The sequence below is a fragment of the Mesocricetus auratus genome, unplaced genomic scaffold (assembly GCF_017639785.1).
Source record: "Mesocricetus auratus isolate SY011 unplaced genomic scaffold, BCM_Maur_2.0 Super-Scaffold_100004, whole genome shotgun sequence".
NCBI classification, from domain to species: Eukaryota; Metazoa; Chordata; class Mammalia; order Rodentia; family Cricetidae; genus Mesocricetus; species Mesocricetus auratus.
This window is the reverse complement of record NW_024429189.1, coordinates 92,884,465-92,904,874: the sequence shown is the minus strand read 5'-3', so window position 1 is coordinate 92,904,874 and position 20,410 is coordinate 92,884,465. Positions and strand designations below refer to the sequence as shown.

General features: G+C 40.7%; 1 pseudogene; it reads left to right on the top strand.

The window, feature by feature from the left end:
* Positions 1-7,782: 7,782 nt before the first annotated feature.
* Positions 7,783-9,740, top strand: LOC101842942 (annotated as a pseudogene).
* Positions 9,741-20,410: the final 10,670 nt, after the last annotated feature.

Sequence of the window (20,410 nt, the reverse complement as noted above, 5' to 3'; positions counted from 1 at the left end):
TCAAATATATTTCTGTATATCCAGAAAACCTAACTTACCTAACTATAAATTATATTATAACTAACTATCTATAGTCTGTATTCAATTATGCATTATGTTTTAAAAGATCCGTATAAGCACAATACTTAATCAAGAGGAGAAATAAACACATCACAAAATTGACCTTGAATTTGTATCAATAAATGAAAAACAATACCCATACCATAATTCCCCTTTTTACCATTAAAAAGAGATTGGCTGTGATCATTAGCCAATTATAAATAACTCCATTTAAATGAAAGCAAAGATTTATAAACAAGATGGGAATTAGGATGTCGCTCATTCCAAACTGCTTTGTGCTGGATGGGGGCGCTGTTCATATCATAGGGATCATGACAAAACTCAGAAACCTGTATAAGTCCTTAGTTTCAGGGTCTGTAAGACTGCATCATCTTAGCTGTTTCAGTTGTTGGAACACTTGGTCCACTGCTTCCGGGAGTCTTGGTTCATCAAACCACAGAAGCCTGGAAGGAATCCTCAGCTTTTCATTTTCTGTAGAGACATAAACAAAATCTCCTTTCCCAAGTAACATATCCTTATACTTAAATTTTGAAGTCAAGGCATTTTCAAAAGATAGAAGTTGGATTAATTCAGCAGCTTTTATAATCAAGTGTACTTTAGCAGTTGTTCCTTCCTGAGCAATCAAAAAACTGAAAACACAATAGCGTACAGTATCCAGACTTTCTATGTATTTTTCATCTTTATGTGGCTTATTTATCTATTATTATTACTGTATTTCTTTTACTTTTATTTCTTTATTTATTTCTCTGAGACAAGGTTTCTCTTTGGAAATCTGCCTGCCTCTGCCTCTGCAGCAATCCTCCCAGCATGCGCCACCACACCAGCTTCTCTATTTACCACTATGCCTTTTTTCTCTCTCTCAATCTTACGTATATTTTTAAACACACTGTAAACCTTTAGAGGTTTTTCTTCATCCAAGTCTGACTTTACTGTAAATCTTTATGTTTTTCTGGCCACATGTCTTATCTGTTAAAACCGAGGCTGTTTTAAACTGCTGTTTTTCCAAGTTGGCGGGCATAAGTGTGACTCCAGCTTATCGCCTCAATCCATGTTGATATCCAGCAAAAGCTGTAGGCTTGGAAATGTGGTCACTGCCACTTCCAGCTGTACATACACACCTTTTAATGGTTAGCAGAGCCTCTTAAAATAACCTTGTTGGTTTTTTGTTTTTGTTTTGTTTTGTTTTGTTTTTTTGATGCTGAGTCAGGAAGCCTCACTTAAGCGAACCGGGAGTCTCTGCTTGTTGCTAGCAAAACAGAGCCCACCTGAGAAAATGCTGCTACCAGAAACCCATGCTTTTCTCCATTCTTTTGTTTTTAAAATTCCTTTAAAGCTTTTGTCATTTTGCATGGAAATTCATGATCCCACTTCTGATCACCATTTGTAAAGGGAAACCTTTTCCTTGAGAGAAGCCTTCCTGCCAGCCTGGTTCTAGAGCCACATCAGAGCCAAATAAACACACAGGAGGCTATATTAATTATGAAGCTGTTGGCCTTGCTTGTTTCTTACTGGCTAGCTCTGACTTAAGTACTTATCCCATAATTGTTAATATAAGTTTTTCTCTTACCAGAGAGGTTTCTGGGCTTCCTACCACATGGTGTTACATCTTGACTCTCTGTGTTTCTCCTTCCCAGAGTCCTTCTGGACTCCTACTCCCACCTATCTTGGTTCGCTATTGGCCAACAGTGCTTTATTGACAAATACACAGGACTTCCCCCAACACATCAGGGAAATGTAAATCAAAACAACTCTGAGATACCATCTTGCTCTTATCTGAATAGCTAAAATGGAAAACACCAATGACAGTTTATGCTGGAGAGGATATGGAGAAAGGGGACCACTCCTGCACTGCTGGTGGGAGTGCAAATTCATAGCCACTTCGGAAATCAGTATGGTGGTTCCTCAGGAAAATCGGAATCAGTCTACCACAAGATCCAGCAATTCCACTCTTAGGCATATACCCCAAAGATACACATTCATACAACAAGGACATCTGTTCACAGCATCATTATTTGTAGTAGCCAGAACCTGGAATCAAACTAGATGCCCCTCAACTGAAGAATGGATAAAGAAAATGCGGTACATTTACACAATGGAGTACTACTCAGTGGAAAAAAAATGAAATCTTTAAATTCTCAGGCAAATGGAAGAAACCATACTGAGTGAGGTAACCCAGGCACAGAAAGACAAACATGGTATGCACTCACACATTTAAGGATTTTAGACATAGAGCAAAGAAGTACCAGTCTACAATCCACTCCACTAGAGGAGCTAGGAAACACAGAGGACCCTAAGAGAGACATACATTGTCCCATGGAGAAGGGGATAGGGACAAGATCTCCTGAGGTAATTGGGAGCAACAGGGGGGGGGTGGAGAGGATACGAGAGGAGAAGAGAGGACATGAAGGATCAGGAAGGTTGAGTCGGGGTAAGGATAGAAGAGAACAAGAAAAGAGATACCATAATAGAGGGAGCCATTATAGGTTTGAAGAGAAATCTGGCACTAGGGAAATGTTCAGAGATCTACAAGAATGACCCCAACTAATAATCTAAGCAATAGTGGAGAGGCTACCTTAAATGCCCTTCCCTGATAATGAGATTGATGACTGCTTTATATGCCATCCTAGAGCCTTCATTCAGTAGCTGATAGAAGCAGAGGCAGACACCTTCAGCTAAACACTAAGCTGAACTCCTGGAATCCAGTTGCAGAGAGGAAGGAGTGATGAGCAACAGGGTCAAGACTAGGCTGGAGAAACCCACAGAAACAGTTGACCTTAACAAGGGGGAGATCAAGGACCCCAGACTTATAGATAGGAAACCAGCATAGGACCGATTCAGACCCTCTGAACATGGGTGTCAGTTAAGAGGCCTGGGCAATTTATGGAGCCTCAGGTAGTGGATCAGTATTTATCCCTAGTATATGAATGGACTTTGGGAGCCCATTCCACATAGAGGGATACTGTCTCAGCCTAGACACATGGTGAAGGGCCTAGGCCCTGCTCCAAATGATATGACAGACTTTGAAGATCCTCCATGGAAGGTCTCACCCTCTTTGGGGAGCAGAAACGGGATGGGATATGTGGTTGGTAGGTGGCAGGGGAGGAGGGGAAGGAGAGGGAACTGGGATTTACATATAAAATAATCTTATTTCTAATTTAAGTAAAAAAAAGAAAAAAGGCAAAAAAAGAAATTAAGGTGCATTGATAAGTTTTGTGTCTCTGTTACATGTGCACTAATTACATATTTGCAAACCTATGCTCTCTTCTAGAAAGGGAAGTCCTATAGGAAAGGGCCAATGTCTCATTTGTCTTTGGATTTTCAGTGTATTGCAGTTTCTGGCATAAAATTTATTGCCAAAATATTTGTTAAATGAAGGAATGATCATGATTCAGACTTATTGTTGAAACAAGAGGCATTGACGTGGTCTTTCTGGCAATGGTTGACTTGGAAAACTCATATGCAAACTAACCAAGGATGTTGAAATATTTTGTGCTGACCACATCCTGAGGATAAATTCTATAGTTTTGTTGATTTAATCATCCTGGGTATATAACTGTCATGGGGGAAAACCCCACAGCAGTAATTGAACCCTTAAAAATGCCTCACTGACTAAACTACATGCATAGAAGTTCTACTTCACCACGTGTGTGGAGGTCAATTTTAAATGTTTCAGCCCTGGTGGATTTAAACCTTTTTTTCCCCTCTTTCTGAATAACTAAGTATTTTTCCTTGGGCATGACTTTTATATTTTCCTGAGTCTTGGTCAACCTCATTGTTTATATTTTAGTATTGTTATTCTATCCATTCAGGATAGAATGTAAGTCTCTTTGAATACTGTGGCGAATGAGCTGGGGTATGGCTAGAAAAGAGACAGTGATGCGTGGCGACGTTAGAGACTCTGAGGGAAAGTGTGTAGAACTTATCTCCTTTCCCTCTGGTATCTGCCACTCCATCTATGGTTATAGGACTTGTTACTCAATTCACTATCGTGTTTGCTCTTGCTAATTCATATGCAAAGTTGGGAATCATTCCATTAAGGACTTAGTTCTAGGACAGCCACAGCTGTTACACAGAGAAACCCTGTCTTGAAAAAACTGAAAAGAAGAAAAAAAAGACTGTGGCTGTATCCTTCCTTGTCCCTCACCCACCAACAGTAACTTAGTTGTGGCACTAAAAAGAATCCACAGCCAGGTCTACTCAAATGTTCTTTCTAACTCCCCCAGAATGGCTGAGTTCTGTATTAAAGGACTATTGGATCAGGTGGGTCATTATAAAGTAGTAGATTCTTGAAAAGTTCAATGAATGAAGAAGCAGGATACATATCTGAAACCATGGGATGAATAAGAGCAGCATCAGGATTTAGGGATCAGGAAAGAATAGAGCCAAAACTTCATGACTCTTCTGAACAGTGGAAATGGCCATGCAGTTTGGCTCAGGCAGACTTCTTAAGCCCATTAATAGGGTATTGGATCTTAAACAATTTAATTTTTGTTTTCTGGACATCATTCCCCGATTTGTGACCACAGTGGATAGTGGGGCTAGTATGGTAACAGTAATAGTAAGAGTAACAGTAATTAATAATAATAGTAATTGTGAGCTTTATTCCAGAGGTGCACAGATAGGTCAATATATATAAATAATTCAATATAATTCATCACATAAACTGACTCAAGGACAGAAGCCACATGATAATCTCAATAGATGCAGAAAAGGACAGGATTGCTCCTTTTGGTCTTAGCCTTGGTAGAGATAAGAACTCTCTAGTGATTGGGTGCTCTGCTTTTCTGATCTCCAGCTTGAAGCCCAATATCTATCTCTGGGTTTTATTATTTGTGATACAAAAGATCTCTACAGTGAAATACTTTAAAACACTGAAGAAGAAATTGAAGGTGACTGTAGAAGATGGAAAGACCTCCCATTCTTATCAGTTGGAAGAATCAATACTTTAAAAGTGGCCATTCTACTAAACCCACAGGTTCAATCAGTAAAAAATCTCAGTGCCATTATATTTATAGAAACAGAAAAAAAAGGTAACAATCTTGAAATGTATGTAGAAGCACACACAAAAAACAAAGATAGCTGAATAAATCCCAAGCAAACAATACCACTGGAGTGAGTATCATTCCTGATTTCAAGGTTTATTACAGAGCCATACTAGTAAAAACATATGTCATTGGCACAAAGATGGATGGATCAATGAAACAGAAGAGTCAGGGCTAGAGAGAAGGCTCAATGGTCAAGAACACTTACTGTTCTTGCAAAGGATGGAGTTTGGTTCTCAGCATCCACATTAGGTAGCAAACAATTTCCTGTGACTCCAAGTTTTAGGATCCAGTGACCTTTTCTGGCTGTATTGGATACCTACAGGCATGTATGCATAAACACACACACACACAGTCAATAAGTTTAAGAAGTGATGATTGATCTAAAGAATGGGAGAAAGGAGAGGTTAAGGAGAAGAGTTAACTAAAACTAAGGGTGAAAGAAAAAGCCCTGTTGAAATCTAATAGTTTGTAAGTCTTTAAGAAAAAAAACATAATTTCCTTTCTCTGAGCATCTCCAAAATGCTATAATCACAATAATTTAAACATAGTTCATTTCAGTTCTCTTTTATCCATAGAAATAAGTATAAATCATTCCTACTAAACTAAAAAGAAAGTTTTAAATTTTCATACATGTAAATAATGGTTTTAATCAAATCTACCTATTCCTCCCCCCTCTATTTCATCTCTTAACTTCCCTACTGCTTTTCCATCCCAAATTGGTGTGTCCTTTTTTAAAAAAACTAAATATTGTATTTTTAATGTTTGAGTCGAGGTAGTCTTCATAGGTGGATAATGCTCCCCTCAGATTATTAAAATTCTCAGATGATGTTGTTTAGCGAGTTCCCAAAGACTTCAAAGACTTCAAACAATTATAGGCTATTGCCAATGTCCTGATTGTCCACAAGAAGTTGATGAAGATACCACACACTTGGGTTTTAGGATATTGAGAAAAAAGTATGATGTGGGGTAGAAGTTTCCTGCCTGTTATCCAGTTTTCACAAGCTGCTGGAAGAGAAGTTATCAGTGGTACTACCCAGATGTGGACCCAACAAACTACAAAAATTGCCCTCCTTACAGGGTGAATCCAGCAATAAAGTAGTGGTATGACCATTAAGAAGGTAATCAATTGTTTTCTTACTGGATTAGAGGCCTGATCCACAGGAGGGAACTCATACCTTGTGTTGTTTGTCTGTTCAAAATACTTCAGTCAGGGATGTCATGGGCTTTTTTAGGGAAGAACATATTATTGCTGTTTTGAAAAATAGACATGAGGTCATGTTGCCTTTTTATCCATAGCTTAGAACTGGTCTCAGTCTTCATCAGAGAACTTCTTATGGCAGGGTACATATTAATACAGAGAGTTAAAGCTGGTCAAAATACAAAGATTAAGTGACTGTGGAGTGCTGAGTCCTAAGCAGGACATTTGTATCACTTCTTGAGGTGATCATGGCTCAGGAACTATCATGGAAGAGGAGATGGGAAAACAATGTAAGAACCAGAGCTTGGGGAGAAGTCTGACAAAACAGTGTCTCTTGAACATGATACTTCCATCACACTTATGACCTCACTGCAGCTCTGGTTACCTGTGTAAGATATGCACCAGGCAGGCCTGGCACCATTTCCGCATTCGTGGTTGACAGGCTCAGAAGATGACACCACTTACTTGTAGGACTATGGGAAGTTACTGGGTGATATAGTAATGGGGCATCATCTCTGATGCTGTGCCAGTGATAAACACCCACCCTATCACTTTCCTAAAAGGCATCATAATTAAGTTCAGTGGGTCAAAAATATCAAAGCGGGAGTGGTTGATTGTGAAAAGAGAAATTTTCAATGGAGAGAAAGGGTAATGAGAAAGGGAACGGTGTGAAAAGACCAAAATCCAGTACATTCATGTATGAAATTGTCAAAGAAAAAAATTTACAAAGTAGTGCATAAGGAGGAGATGGTATAATTAAAAAATAGTATTTGCTTTGATTCGAAAGGATAATTAGTATTTGAGAGGCAAGACTTAATATCTGTAGATAAATATGGGGGAATTTTGGAAGCAATATGTGCAGAAGATAAATCAGAGTGGCTGGCACACAGCATAGGCTGAGTAAGTATATACCTTCACTTCACTATTGCTATAGCATCACTATAGAAATCATTTATAATCCGTGCCAAATTGCTTAGGTCCTGCAGACAGTGTAGACTTCAGAGAACAAAGGTGTGAGCCAGCTACATTTGGAGTCTGGTGAAAGGTCTGGGTAGAGGGAGGCTTGCAAACTGCATGTACTTTACGTGGGCAGAGGAACAGTAGAATTTATCTAAGTGAGTTTACATGCTGGCCACAGACAGGGTAGTCCTATCAAGACCACACATATATTCTAGAATAGTGGTTATTACATATCTGTCTGCCTCAATGTGAGCATGGGGAAGGACACATATTATTTAAACTATATGCTTAAAGTACTGGGTCTTCCATCCATGAATAACTGGCATAGAATTATTTTTAATTAATTAATTAACTAATTAATTCTATATGTCTTTTACATCATGCATCTTCATCCATTTATTTTCCTGTCCCTTTGCATCCATCCTTCTCTCCCGAAGACCCTCTCAAATAAAACAAAAACCAAGAGGAAAAAATTAAATTAAATTAAAAAAGTAAAAACTAAAAGAAAAAAATCTTGTCATGGAAGCAGTAGTGCGACACCGTGAGTCACACCGTAAATACCTCTGTCCACATATCTTGTCATTGGTTTTGGTTCAAGGCCTCTAGTTTCTACTACACTATGGAAGATGGGCCCTAATTAGGGCTCATCCTGGGTATCCTGTTGTTGCCATGTGTTGTGGAGACCCTGCAACTTTGGGTCTATACATCAATCAGGTCCCTTCACATATTCCAGCAGATCATAGATGGGGTGGATGATGGGACGGGTCAAGTCATAACCTTGGGTTTGGGCCTAGGTTGTAGGGTTGGTTTGCTAGATGTGAAAAGGGCACAGCTCTTCGTTACAACTTCTGGGCTGTCTTACCTACACCTGCACTATCAGTGTTGTTTTCCCACTCTTATGATCACAAGGCCCGCTCTCCCACCTCCTTCAGGCATTGATGGGCAGGAGGGAGGACATCGTCTCCCCCCTTTTCCACAAGACAGATGAGAAGTAGGAAGAGCTCTCCCATGCTCACGACTTGGGGGCTGGCTCACCCACCAGTGTTAGTAGGGTTGGTTTGATTGTGCTGCCCTGGCGAGGCACAGGGCCTGCTTTTACCAACAGCATGGAAAGAATGTCCATCCTGATATTGAACTCGTGTTGGAAGAGGCAAGTCCGGTCTCAAAGTGGAGGGCCATGATCCAAAGGAACCAGAACAGTTGAGGAAGCTGTTTATTGGTGGCCTGAGCTTTGAAACCACAGATGATAGCTTAAGAGAACATTGTGAGAAACGGGGGCACACTTACAGACTGTGTGGGAACGAGAGACCGCCAAACAAAATGTTCCAGGGGCTTTGGTTTTGTGACCTCCTCTTGTGCCGAAGAGGTAGATACTGCAATGTGTGCTCAGCCACACAAGGTTGATGGGCATGTGGTGGAACCAAAGAGAGCTGTTTCTAGAGAGGATTCTGTAAAGCCTGATGCCCATTTAACAGTGAAGACAATTTTTGTTGGTGGTATTAAAGACGATACAGAAGAATATAATCTGAGAGACTACTCTGAAAAGTAGTTATGGAAGACTACTCCGAAAAGAAGTTATGGAAGACAGGCAGAGTGGAAAAAAGAGAGGATTTGCTTTTGACAATCATGACATCGTTGATGAAATTGTTCAGAAATACCGCACCATTAAAGGGCATAATTGTGAAGTGAAAAAGTCCCTTTCTAAACAAGAGATACAGTCTGCTGCATCACAGAGGTCATGGAGGTAGATCTGGCAACTTTATGGGTCGTGGAGGAAACTTAGGGTTGGTGGAGGTAATTTTGATTGTAGTGGAAACTTGGGTGGTAGAGGAGGCTATGGTGGAGGTGGTGGCAGCAGAGGCAGTTACGGAGGTGGCAACGGCGGATTTGGAGGTGATGGTGGCAACTATGGTGGTGTCCTGATTACAGTGGTAGAGGAGGCTATGGTGGTGGTGGACCAGGATATGGAAACCAGGGTGGTAGATATGGTGGTGGAGGAGGGTATGATGGTTACAATGACGGAGGAAGTTCTGGTGGAGGTAACTATGGTGGTGGTGGGAACTATAATGACTTTGTTATTAGAGTGGACAACAGCAGTCAAATTATGGACCCATGAAAGGGGGCGGCTTTGGTGGAAGAAGCTCAGGCAGTCCCTGTGGTGGTGGCTGTGGATCTGGTGGTAGAGTAGTGGATATGGTAGCAGGAGGTTTTAAAAGAATACAGCAGAAAAGGGCTACAGTTCTTAGCAGGAGAGGGAGTGAGGAGTTGTCAGGAAAGCTGCAGGTTACTTTGAGGCAGTCATTCTAAATGCATTAGAGGAACTGTAAAAATCTGCCTCAGGAGGAAGGATGTTCCATAGTCAGAAAAGCTACTGCAGCTTAAACAGGAAACCCTTCTTGTTCAGGACGGTCATAGCCACAGTTTGCAAAAAGTGCAGCTGTTGATCAATGCGAGGTAGTGTCAATTAGACGTGTACATTCCTGAGGTCTTTTATCTGGTGTAGCTTTGTCTTTCTTTTTCTTTTTATTACATCAGGTTTATTGCCCTGTAAATTGTGGTGGTGGTACCAGGAATGAAATATTAAGGAATTTTAAACTTTTCAATATTTGTGTAGTTTAGGTTTTCTACATTTTAGTACAGAAACTTTAACAAAAATGTACTTTTGAAGGTGTTTCCTTGTGAGTTAACAAGTAAAGAAGATTTTTGTTAATTACTATTTTGTGTGACTTTTGCTAAAGCTAACTGTAAAGAAACACCTACTGAAATTTAAGGGGAATCTATTCTCCTCATTTCCAAAACCATGATGAGTGGGTTCTGACATGTGGAGAGAACAGATATTTGTATGTTTGCAATGTGTGTTTTAGATAAATAGGATTGGGTAATAAAAATTAGCATATTTGTGAATTTAATAGCATTACAATTACTTTCAAATGAAAAAGATCTCAAAAGTCAAAAAAGAAAAAAATGTCCATCCTGTGGTCTCAAGACAGTCCAGTTAAACTGGATTGTAGTTGCAGGGTATGAAGAAAGGTAGGGTACTGCAGAATTTAACAGTCTATGCTCATTCATGAATCTAGGGTAAGAAGTGTTGTCTTAAACTTCAGTCACACATGAATAAGTTCATGTTCAAAGGTTTAGATGGTTGTATGGCATGTACTATTGCAAAAAACACACTGAGCTATATTTGGGTCTAGAATTTGAGTAGGTTATAGTCAGTTAACCAGGCCCTTCAGCCTCCCCTGGCTCTGTATACTGTGATGGAAGGAGGCTGTGCCCTACATCTCTTTAAAGTCATTTGTTTGATATTTGACCCAACAGAAACTGCTTCATCTCTCTTTTAGAGAACCAAGGTTAGTGGAATTGTGTGGGAACTCTTCTTGTTTCCCATCTCCACACTCTCCTGTCATGCTCATGAAAGACCTGCCCAGAAGTATATCAGAGGATCTCATAAGGGACATTTGGAAAGTGTCCCCTCCTGCAGAAAAGGCATGGCATTTCATTCTGTGTTTATCTGAGTTCTAATGAATGAAATGTGCCTGTTTTATTAGAAGCACATTATGGAAGGAGGCTAGGGTGTTTCCCTGTACCTGGCAGCAGAAAACAGAGTTGTCAATCCCACCTTACCTCCCAGTAACTGAGCCAGACAAGGCCCCAGATGCTTTCCAGACATTAACCTTTGTCAAGTCTCCACAGACATGGTACAGATTGAGCTTCACACACTGATTTGGGACAGGGTAACTCAAACCACATGTCTGGAGGGGAATCAAGGCAAATATGGTTCTCTAAGAGGCAAAATATAACCAGTGGCAATTCCCTATCTGATCCAGGGATTAAGAACACAAGCCAGGAATTAGTCCAGCTCATAGTAATCACCGATGCCAGTACTTAAAATTACCTTGAAGTTAAAAGAGCTACCTGTGTTCTGTTTATTTATTCTGTTTTTCCATTCTTTAATAAACAACCAAGAGAACTAGAGTATACAAGTGCAGAATTTCCTTTGGAGTCATAGCTTTTGAGTCTGAGCTTAGGGCCAACAAATGGAATAAGATAGCTCCTGTGCCCAATCCTTGAGCTCCTTCCCGGGCTCTGAAATTAGCTTCAAAGAGACACACTGGGTGTCAGGTACCCATGTGGGCTTGACTCACAAGCATGAATGTCTTTGAGAGTGTCATTAACTAGTGGAAAGGCGAAAGCATCCTCCATGCTGAGGGAAAGGTGTCCTGGACAAAGTCAGACTCCCAAGTCCTCTTGAAAACTGTTTCTGGGGAGTTGGCTTTTTTGATGATTATAAATAATAATTTTGTGATCTATCCCAACCAAGCATTGGCTCTGCCTGATGCTATGTAAAGAGCTCAGAACAGAGCCTCACACATCCTATTTCAGCTAGTTGCTACTAAGGAAATGCCAGCATCTAACACTCCACACCCAGCTGAGTTCACCATCTGTGAAGATCAGTGGTGATCTCAGCAAAGAATCCTTGTAGGGATCATGTATTAAAATAGGTTCATTAATAAGCTTCAAAATCAGTGTTTAAATTCCCTATTACCTCCTCTTCTAGTTCTGCTTGCCTTAAGCAAGCTAATAAATTTATTTTCCCTTCGCCCTGCTGTGGGTATATGTGGTTTGTAAAAGGGTAATAATAATAGGGACCACCTCATGGGGTTGTTTTGAATATTAAAGGAGCCAGTTCTTGTAAGGATCCTGGAATCTTAGCTGGTACAGAGAGAGGACTCAACGAAAGGGAGAGTTCACATTTGCTATGCATTACAGCTCGGAGCGCAGCGGCTGGCATACCACACACGTCAATGACTGCTGGCTATTATGACTACTCGGGCTATTATCCACTTAGCCGAGGGAAGGATGTCTGTCCAAATCTTTTATTTCCTCACTCTTGACCTCCTGGTATGATTCAGACGTAAGTCCCCCGAGGTTGTCATTTGGTTCTGATGGGGAGAGAAGGAAGAGCTATCAGGATAAATGAGGAGGAAAAGATGTCAGGCTAGCAGTTCAGACCCCATGGGGTGCTCAGTGGTTCAGACCCCATGGGGTGTTCAGCCCAGGACATCTGACCTTTCCACTAAGAAGAGAAACTACAGCAGCCCTCACTTTCCCTGGACTCCCACTGAGTCATCCTAAGTCATTCCCTTGGCTCCCAATCCATGGGGAAAGATGTTAGAAACACAGCTGGAATCACAAACTGAGTAGACCAGAATGTTCTGATGTGGTTAACTGGACAAAGAGGATGCGGAATTCCTGGCTCCCAGGGACTTTTATTCACCTCTGGTATTTGAAGAGGCTGGGTACAAGTCTCTAAAACAAATGTTATCTCTGGGGCTAGAAGGAAAGGCAGCCGGAGAGCCCCAGTTTGGCTCCAATGCACAGTTACTATTTCTTCTTCTCTGAAATCAGCCTGTGCCTTATAACTCTAGACAAATATTTGTGGTGTACATTCTTCATTCTGTAAGCATCAACTGGCCACTGTGTACTAGGCATATTGCTGGGTTATATACCCTCAAAGAAGATATGAAGTCTTAAGTGATTACCACGTAATATTTAAAGCTTGTAACATAAGTGCCAGCAAATCTGTTGTGGGCCCAATGAATGGGGAAGTCATAAAAGGCTTCTTGGAGGACATGATGCTGGAATAAAATTGCCACTCTCAGAGAGTGACCACTGAATTATACTCTACTCTTGGGAAGATTTCTCACTCATTTTGGGTCTTGTTTCTTTCATCCACAAAGTGAAGATGGTTGTACATTTTTAATAGGTTCTGTTTATGGACTGAGCAGGGTAATAGAGGTAGAATACTGTGGCAACGTGCCAACAGCACAGTTAGCAAATGGCGGCCACTTTTGCCGGTGGATGTCTGCATGTGCCTCAACATTCCACATGCATATCTTGCCAGGTTTGCACACTTTATTATTTAAGTTTGCATCTCATAGATGGCTGCATCTGAGCCCAGAAGCCCATAACCATGTTTCTGAAGAGTTCCTTTTTTTCCTGGGACTCATTGGCATCCTGAATATTCAGAAACGAGTTTAAGATGGATCTCTAAGCTGAGGACAACCGAGCACACACACTCCTGAGTAGAGGCCTTCCTTGAGAAGCTCACACACTGTCTCTTCTGTGTATGCTTCCTAGACTTACAGGTCTAGGTTCTGGGTCCATTTCTACTGCTTGGCTCCATCCTAAAGCTAGAAGGAAGAAGAGAGATTAAGCTGTGCAGTCATCTTTGAGCTCACAGTATGGTTGCTTCTGGGGAAAATTCTAGACTACTTTGGATTACGAGCTTCTATATGATGAACGACCTCTCATCAGGTTGTTCGCCAGGTGCTTACTGAGGGTCAAGGTGTAGAAGATATGAGTCAAATGTGTTTTTCATCTTCTGTCATTTCCATGTAAAATGACAAAGATGGCTGAATCACCCCCAAAGAGATCAGCACAGATTTCTATACAAGGGTTCTTAGTCCTCTTTACTTTATCATCTGCTACCAGTTTCATGGGTCTTTGGTCTCCTCTTCTTTTTATGAGCTTTTTCTTATCTCCTAGCTGTGCTGGCTAGTTTTTTGTCAGCTTGACACAAGATACAGCCATCTGAGGGGAGGGACCTTCAGTTGAGAAAATGTCTTTGGAAGATTGGACTACTGGCAAGCCTATAGAATATTTATAAGGCATTTTCTTAATTAGTGATAAATGTGAAAAGTCTCAGCCCATTGTGGGTGAGGCCATCCCTGGACTGGTTGTCCTGGGTGCTGTAAGAAAGCAGTCATAAGGAGTAAGTCGGTAAGTAGCTTTCTTCCACAGCCTCTGCATCTGTTTCTGCCTCCAGGTTCCTACCCGGAGTTTCTGCTGTGACTTCCCTGGGTAATGAACTATAAGCTGTAAGATGAAATAAGCCTATGCTTCCCAAGTGGGTTTTGGTCATTGTCCTAGTTTGGATTTTTATTGCTGTGAAGAGACGCTATGATCATGGCAAATCTTATAAAGACAACATTTAATTGAGGGGGGGTCGCTTACAGTTTCAGCGGTTCAGTCAATTATCATCATGACAGGGAGCATGGGGTGTGCAGGCAGAGGTGGTGCTGGAGCTGAGACTGCTACATCTTGCAGGCATCAGGAAAACAACCGACGTATTGGGTGGTATTCTGAGCATATGAAACATCAAAGCCCACCCCCACAGTGACACACTTCCTCTAACAAGGTCATATCCACTCTAACAAAGCCACACCTCCTAATAGTGCCACTCCCTATGAGATTACAGGATTATGGGATTATGGGGGCCAATTATATTCAAACTATCATAGTCATAATATTTTATCACATAAATAGAACTAAGTTACTTAACTAAGACAACATATTTTAGAAGGCAACCAAACAGACTTACCAGCAGATGTAGGTAGAGGTAAGATAGATAGTGATTCACCCTACATGTCTCTCCCAAATTCCACAGTAGGCAAATTAATTTCAATTCTCTTGTGGCCTTTACAGATTAATTTTGCTATTTTTTGTATACTGTGCTGTGATTCAGAGAGTGTTGCCAAGCCCCCCACCCCTACCCCATGAGTCCCAATAATGTGGGATGTCCTTCTGTATACTGCTTTTTATTGGTTGATGAATAAAACTGTTTTGACCTATGACAGGGCAAAATATAGCTAGGCAGGAAACCCAAACAGAGATAGAAAGCTATGGGAAAGCAAGATGTGACATAACAAGCAACAAGCCACTACCTTTGTGGTAAAATATAGAATAATAGAAATGGGTTAATTTAATTGTGAGAGCTAGTCAGTAATATGCCTGAGCCATTGGTCTTGCAGTTATATTTAACATTAGCTTCTGAGTGATTATTTCATAAGTGGCTGTGGGAGAGAAACTGGTCCAGCAGGACCAGGTGAAACAGAGGAAAAATTATCAACTACATGCCAATCTTGTACCCTCTCCCCCTCCCATGAGTCCCTAAATAGAGCAACACTCTTTGAGGTCAGGGCACTTCTATTTTCATTCTTATGTAGTCAATATTCTTGTAAACGTGCCTTCAAAAGATGGGTGTTGGTGTAATCCTATTTCTTGGTTAACTTTTTGTCAACTTGAAACAAGCTAGAGTCATTTGGGAAGAGGACCTCTCAACTGAGAAAATTCTCCCTATAAGGTTGGCAGATAAACAAGTCTGTCATGCACTTTCTTGATTAGTGTTTGATATGACAGAGTCCATCCATGGCAGAGAGTGGTATGGGTGGTCCCAATTCTGGGCTGGGGGGCTGAACTGAATAAGAAAGCATGCTGAGTAAGCCACTAAGAACCAGCCAGTCAGCAGCCCTCCTGCATTGCTCTCATCAGCTCCTGCCTCCTGGTTCCTGCTCTGACTTGCCCTCACTGATGTACTTATAAATTATAAGATGAAAGAAATGCTTCTCTACCCAAGTTACTTTTGGTCTTTTTGTTTGCTTGTTTGTTTTTACCACAGCAATAGAAACCCCAACTAAGACACCTATTATCCCAAAATGAAGTAAAGGTAGAGGACCGGGAGTTCAAAGTCAATCTTAGTTACACAGAAAATTCAAAACCCTCATGTGCTACATGAAACCCTGTTCTAAACCCAGAAGAGATGAATTTTTAAAAATCATTGTCTTTTATTACAGGTCTTAGATGCTAATTGATGGCATTCTTAGCTCTTGGGTTACAGAAGATATTCCAGAAAAGTTACCTAATGATCAGAGGAAGTGAGGTCACACACAGGGGTGGACAATGCAAAAATTATTCAAGGGCCAACATAGCCCACAATAATCTGTAATTTGGCTCTAAACTTGCAAAATTCCAACTGCTCCACAATCACCAAAGTTCTAATCGGTCAATAAGGCCATGCAGAAGGTTTGCTTCAGGGGTTGCTTCTCTCTGGGAACTCCCTTGCTGTCACATATCACATACTGTTTCATTGCATATTTCTTGTTGACAAGACATGATCCTCATTCCTAAGATCTGATATATATGAGGCATGGAAATGGGCTTTAGGAAAGAGGAATAGCTGATAGAGCCATTAAGACATCCCTGGGTCAGGTCAAAACTCTTAGCCAGATAATAGAGCAAAGGTGGGATTTGAAGGATTCAGTACACATTTTCCACAACTGTTACAAAATCAAAGAGAAGTCACAGATATGCCTGTTGTTCTCAGGCTTCATAGGGTTCCTGCCACACTCCAACCCTCACCATTTCCGTGACCATTCCACAGCCTTTTCTGAAAGTCAAGAAAAGTTAAAATCCATCAGTAGTCACTAGATACTGGTATTCCCAAAGACGGGATTCTGAGTTAGTTCATTTGGGCTGCTCTAGCAAAGTACAAAAATGTGTGATTTACAAGCAATCACAACTTATTTCACACAGCCCAAGAGATGGAGAAACACAAGATCAAGATGTTATCAGGCTTGGTCCCATGATGAGGACCCTCTCCCTCATCCATAGAAACTCTTCACTGTATGCTCATATGGTGGAAAAGAATGGCTAGGTCTTTGGAGCCACTTATAAAGACACCACTTACGACACCAGTTGCAAACTCCCATGATCTCATCACCTCCAAAGGTTGAATCTCCAAGTGTCATCTCCATAGTGATTAGGATCCCCACATATGGTTTCTGGGCACATACAACTGTCTGCCAAACTGTGTTGATTAGGAGAAAAAGAATGCTTCCCCAAAGAGTCAAATCTATCACCTTGAGCATTAGAAAGCTCTTACAAATTGCAACCCTTCCTGACTTGATTTCTTCTTGCTGAACAAAATAATTGTCTGCATGAATCTTGATCTCCTAGTGATACTGTGGCTTCCCTGTGTTTTCAAGACTGAATCTGATTCAGATGAAATTATGTGTATTATAGCATGTGGGAGAAGACTGTAAAAGAACATCAAAGAAGCAATTTTCAGTGCCTATAGGAAAGTTGCATTTCCTCTGCCTATTGATTCATTGGCTCTGTCCAAAAAAGCACATGGATTAAGGTCTGGAATGAGCCCTCAGATGGGAGCCTACATTTTGGCATTTGTGATGAGTAGGTAGCCTGCAGGTTTGGAGATCAAATTCATGGTTTTCTTTACAAGTTGTGGAGGGCTGGAAAGATCAAAGAGAAGTGAACATTCTGTAGTAGCATTCCACAAGGTGATTGAGCTAAAGAAAATCCATTTGTAGTTCTTGTGAAAGACTGGGATTAGGAACCCAGTCACTGAGGAGCAGGTTATTCTGTCTCTGTATGGAACACACCCCTAATGCCTGCTTCTTTAGAAGCCCTGGGTTTGTACAAGCCCTCTTCACAATCTCGAGCTCTTCAGGAAAAGCATGTGGTGAATCACAGAGGTCAGCTTTGTCTCTGCATGTGTTTACACTGCAATTTGTAGCATCTAATTTTATCATTTCTGCTTTAAATTTTTTCACTTGGACAGGAAGAATGACACCTGCCCTGCACACTTCACAGTGACTATGGAGAATATATTAATACTGTGGGTAAAACTACTTCATAAAATGGCTTTCCCTCCATTGCTACTTCACCAGTTTCTTACTCATTCCTTCAGTTGTCCAATGTTTACTCATATTATATCACCTGCTTGAGTTCAATGCCTATGACTGGCATGTAGGTATTTTGTTCTCATTTCCTTTCATTCATCTTTGCTTTCTCTGTCCCCGTTCTTTTTCATGTATTTTCATTACTCATTGACTCTTTGTCTTCTCTGCCTTTCCCTCTGTCTGGCCTGCTGCCCTGGTGAGGTTTTGCTTTCAATTTCTGAACTTTGTCCTATGTCTACTTCATTTCAGCTCAAGGCAATTTCACGCCAAGTTGGCCAGAGATAGATCCTTTTACTAAAGGACATTGGAGTACTGTCCCAGAATCATGACCCTGAGCTCATCCGAGTAATGAGCACACTTACTGACTAGGACACTGTGACTTCGTATCCTTTCCTTGCTGATGGAAAGACCTACCTTGGCTGTATTTGCCTGAAATGCAAGCTTACTAAGTAATAGTAAATAGGAACTGTAGGACATTTGTATCATATAAATATTGTTAATTGAATCAGATAAAATAACACTGTGGTATAGATATTTAGATCCAAATGCAATAAGCAAGATTCCCAATATTATACAGCCAGAATGAACTAAAAGTCGGGTGTGCCAGACTCCAGTGACTGTGTCATAGGCATGATTTCCATCTATATTCTTACCTCTGAAATGGTTTTGTGATAGATCAGAGGGTGGTACCATCTTGTGCCACTTAAGAGACAATGACCCCTCAAGAAGCCAGGGTGCAGAATCTTGGTCAGATGAATTTACTTTCTGTAGAACTGTGAACAGTAAGAGTAGAAAAGCCCAAGCTAACATTAGCTTTCCAACTAGGGTTGACAGAATTATAAAAATGTAGGTTATCTAGTTTAATCTGAACATCACATAAAATAGGGAGTAATTTTAGTATAAGTATATTTAATTCATACATCTGTTTAAAATATTTGTTATATACTTGAAATTAAAATTTAACCAGGAAATCTATATTTTATCTGTCAACTCTATTCAGGTCCTCAAAGTGTTCTGCCTTTTCTGCTATCATGGTGTTTTGTTTTCCTTAGAAATATATCATAAAACATGGTCTTCTAATTTGGTTACAAATACTGCACTATAATAAAATAGTGATACATTTGACTACATAAAAATTAAAGAATCAGAGGTAATAAGAACAACCATAAAAGCTGGCATGGTGGCAACTTGTGACCCCAGCCCTTGGGAAGTAGAGACAGGAGATTCATAAGTTCAAGGTCACTTTTGGCTTCCACTCAAAGCTGAGGTATATGAGATGAGAGAAGCCCAGTAAACTGGGCATGGTGGCACACACCTTCCATTCCATTACCTGGGAGGTGGAGGCAGGCAAACTGTGGGTATTAGGCTAGCATGGTCTGTATAGGGAGTTCCAGGATGACCAGTTATATAGTGAGACTCTACAAAGAGTCTATCTATCTATCCATCTATCTATCTATCTATCTATCTATCTATCTATCTATCATCCACTCCCCCACCCATCCATCCATCCATCCACCCACCCACCCACCTACCCACCTATTTGTCATCTATCTATCTATCTATCTATCTATCTATCTATCTATCTATCATCTCAAACAAAAGGACCACATCTTGGCTCACAGAATAATCTCTCACATCATCCCTCTTCACTTGAAGTCAGACATATTAAAATAAAGGGCAAGCACTATAACATTTATTACATCTTCACAGTCTTATGTCACCCACAGACACAACAGTTGGCTTCTTTAAAAGTACTGATTAAGGAGCAGTGAGGTGACTCAGTTGATAAAGTGTTTGCTGTTCAAGCCTAACAGATTATCTGAGTTTGATCCAGAATCTATGGCAAAAGAAGGGCACCAATTCCTGAAAGTTGTCCTCTGACATCTATATGCATACTAAGGCGTGAGCACCCCTTCTCTTCCTCCCTCCCTCCCTCTCTCTCTCTCCCTCTCCCTCTCCCTCTCTCTCTCTCTCTCTCTCTCTCTCTCCCTCTCTCTCTCTCTCTCTCTCTCTCTCTCATTAAAATTTTAAAAAATACAGATTATGCCAGACTTGGTAATCCTGGGGTAGTAGAAGGTGAAGGATAAGGAGTCAAGGAAGCCTAGGCTATATGCAGGGTTAGAGGGCAGTCTGAGCAGCATGAGACACCATCTCAGAGAGGTGTTCAGACTTGGGCATCTCTTTCAGATATGCTTAGGTTTAGATGGGGTAGATATGCTTAGGATAGGATATGAGTAGATTATAATTTTTTTATCATCTTCTATGTATATATGCTTTATATACATATTTGAGACATTTTGTTTATTGACACAATTTAGTTTTGTTTTAAGTTTAAATATCTTCTTTAGACGAAAAGGGGAATTGTAGGGAGAGATTTTAGATGACTGTGCCGCTGACCACACCCACTTTGGGCGTGGCTAGAGGCGCATACAGATGTGGTAATAAAAGGCTGTGCAGGAGAGACACACACTCTCTTTCCGGCTTCCGGTCTGGTCTCGGAAAACTGCTGACTCACCTGAGTTGCCAGTTTCTCTTGTAAGTACCTTCCACAATAAACAGTTACCTAAACCCTCATCAAGTGTGCCCTTTATTTTACAAGGCAGCCC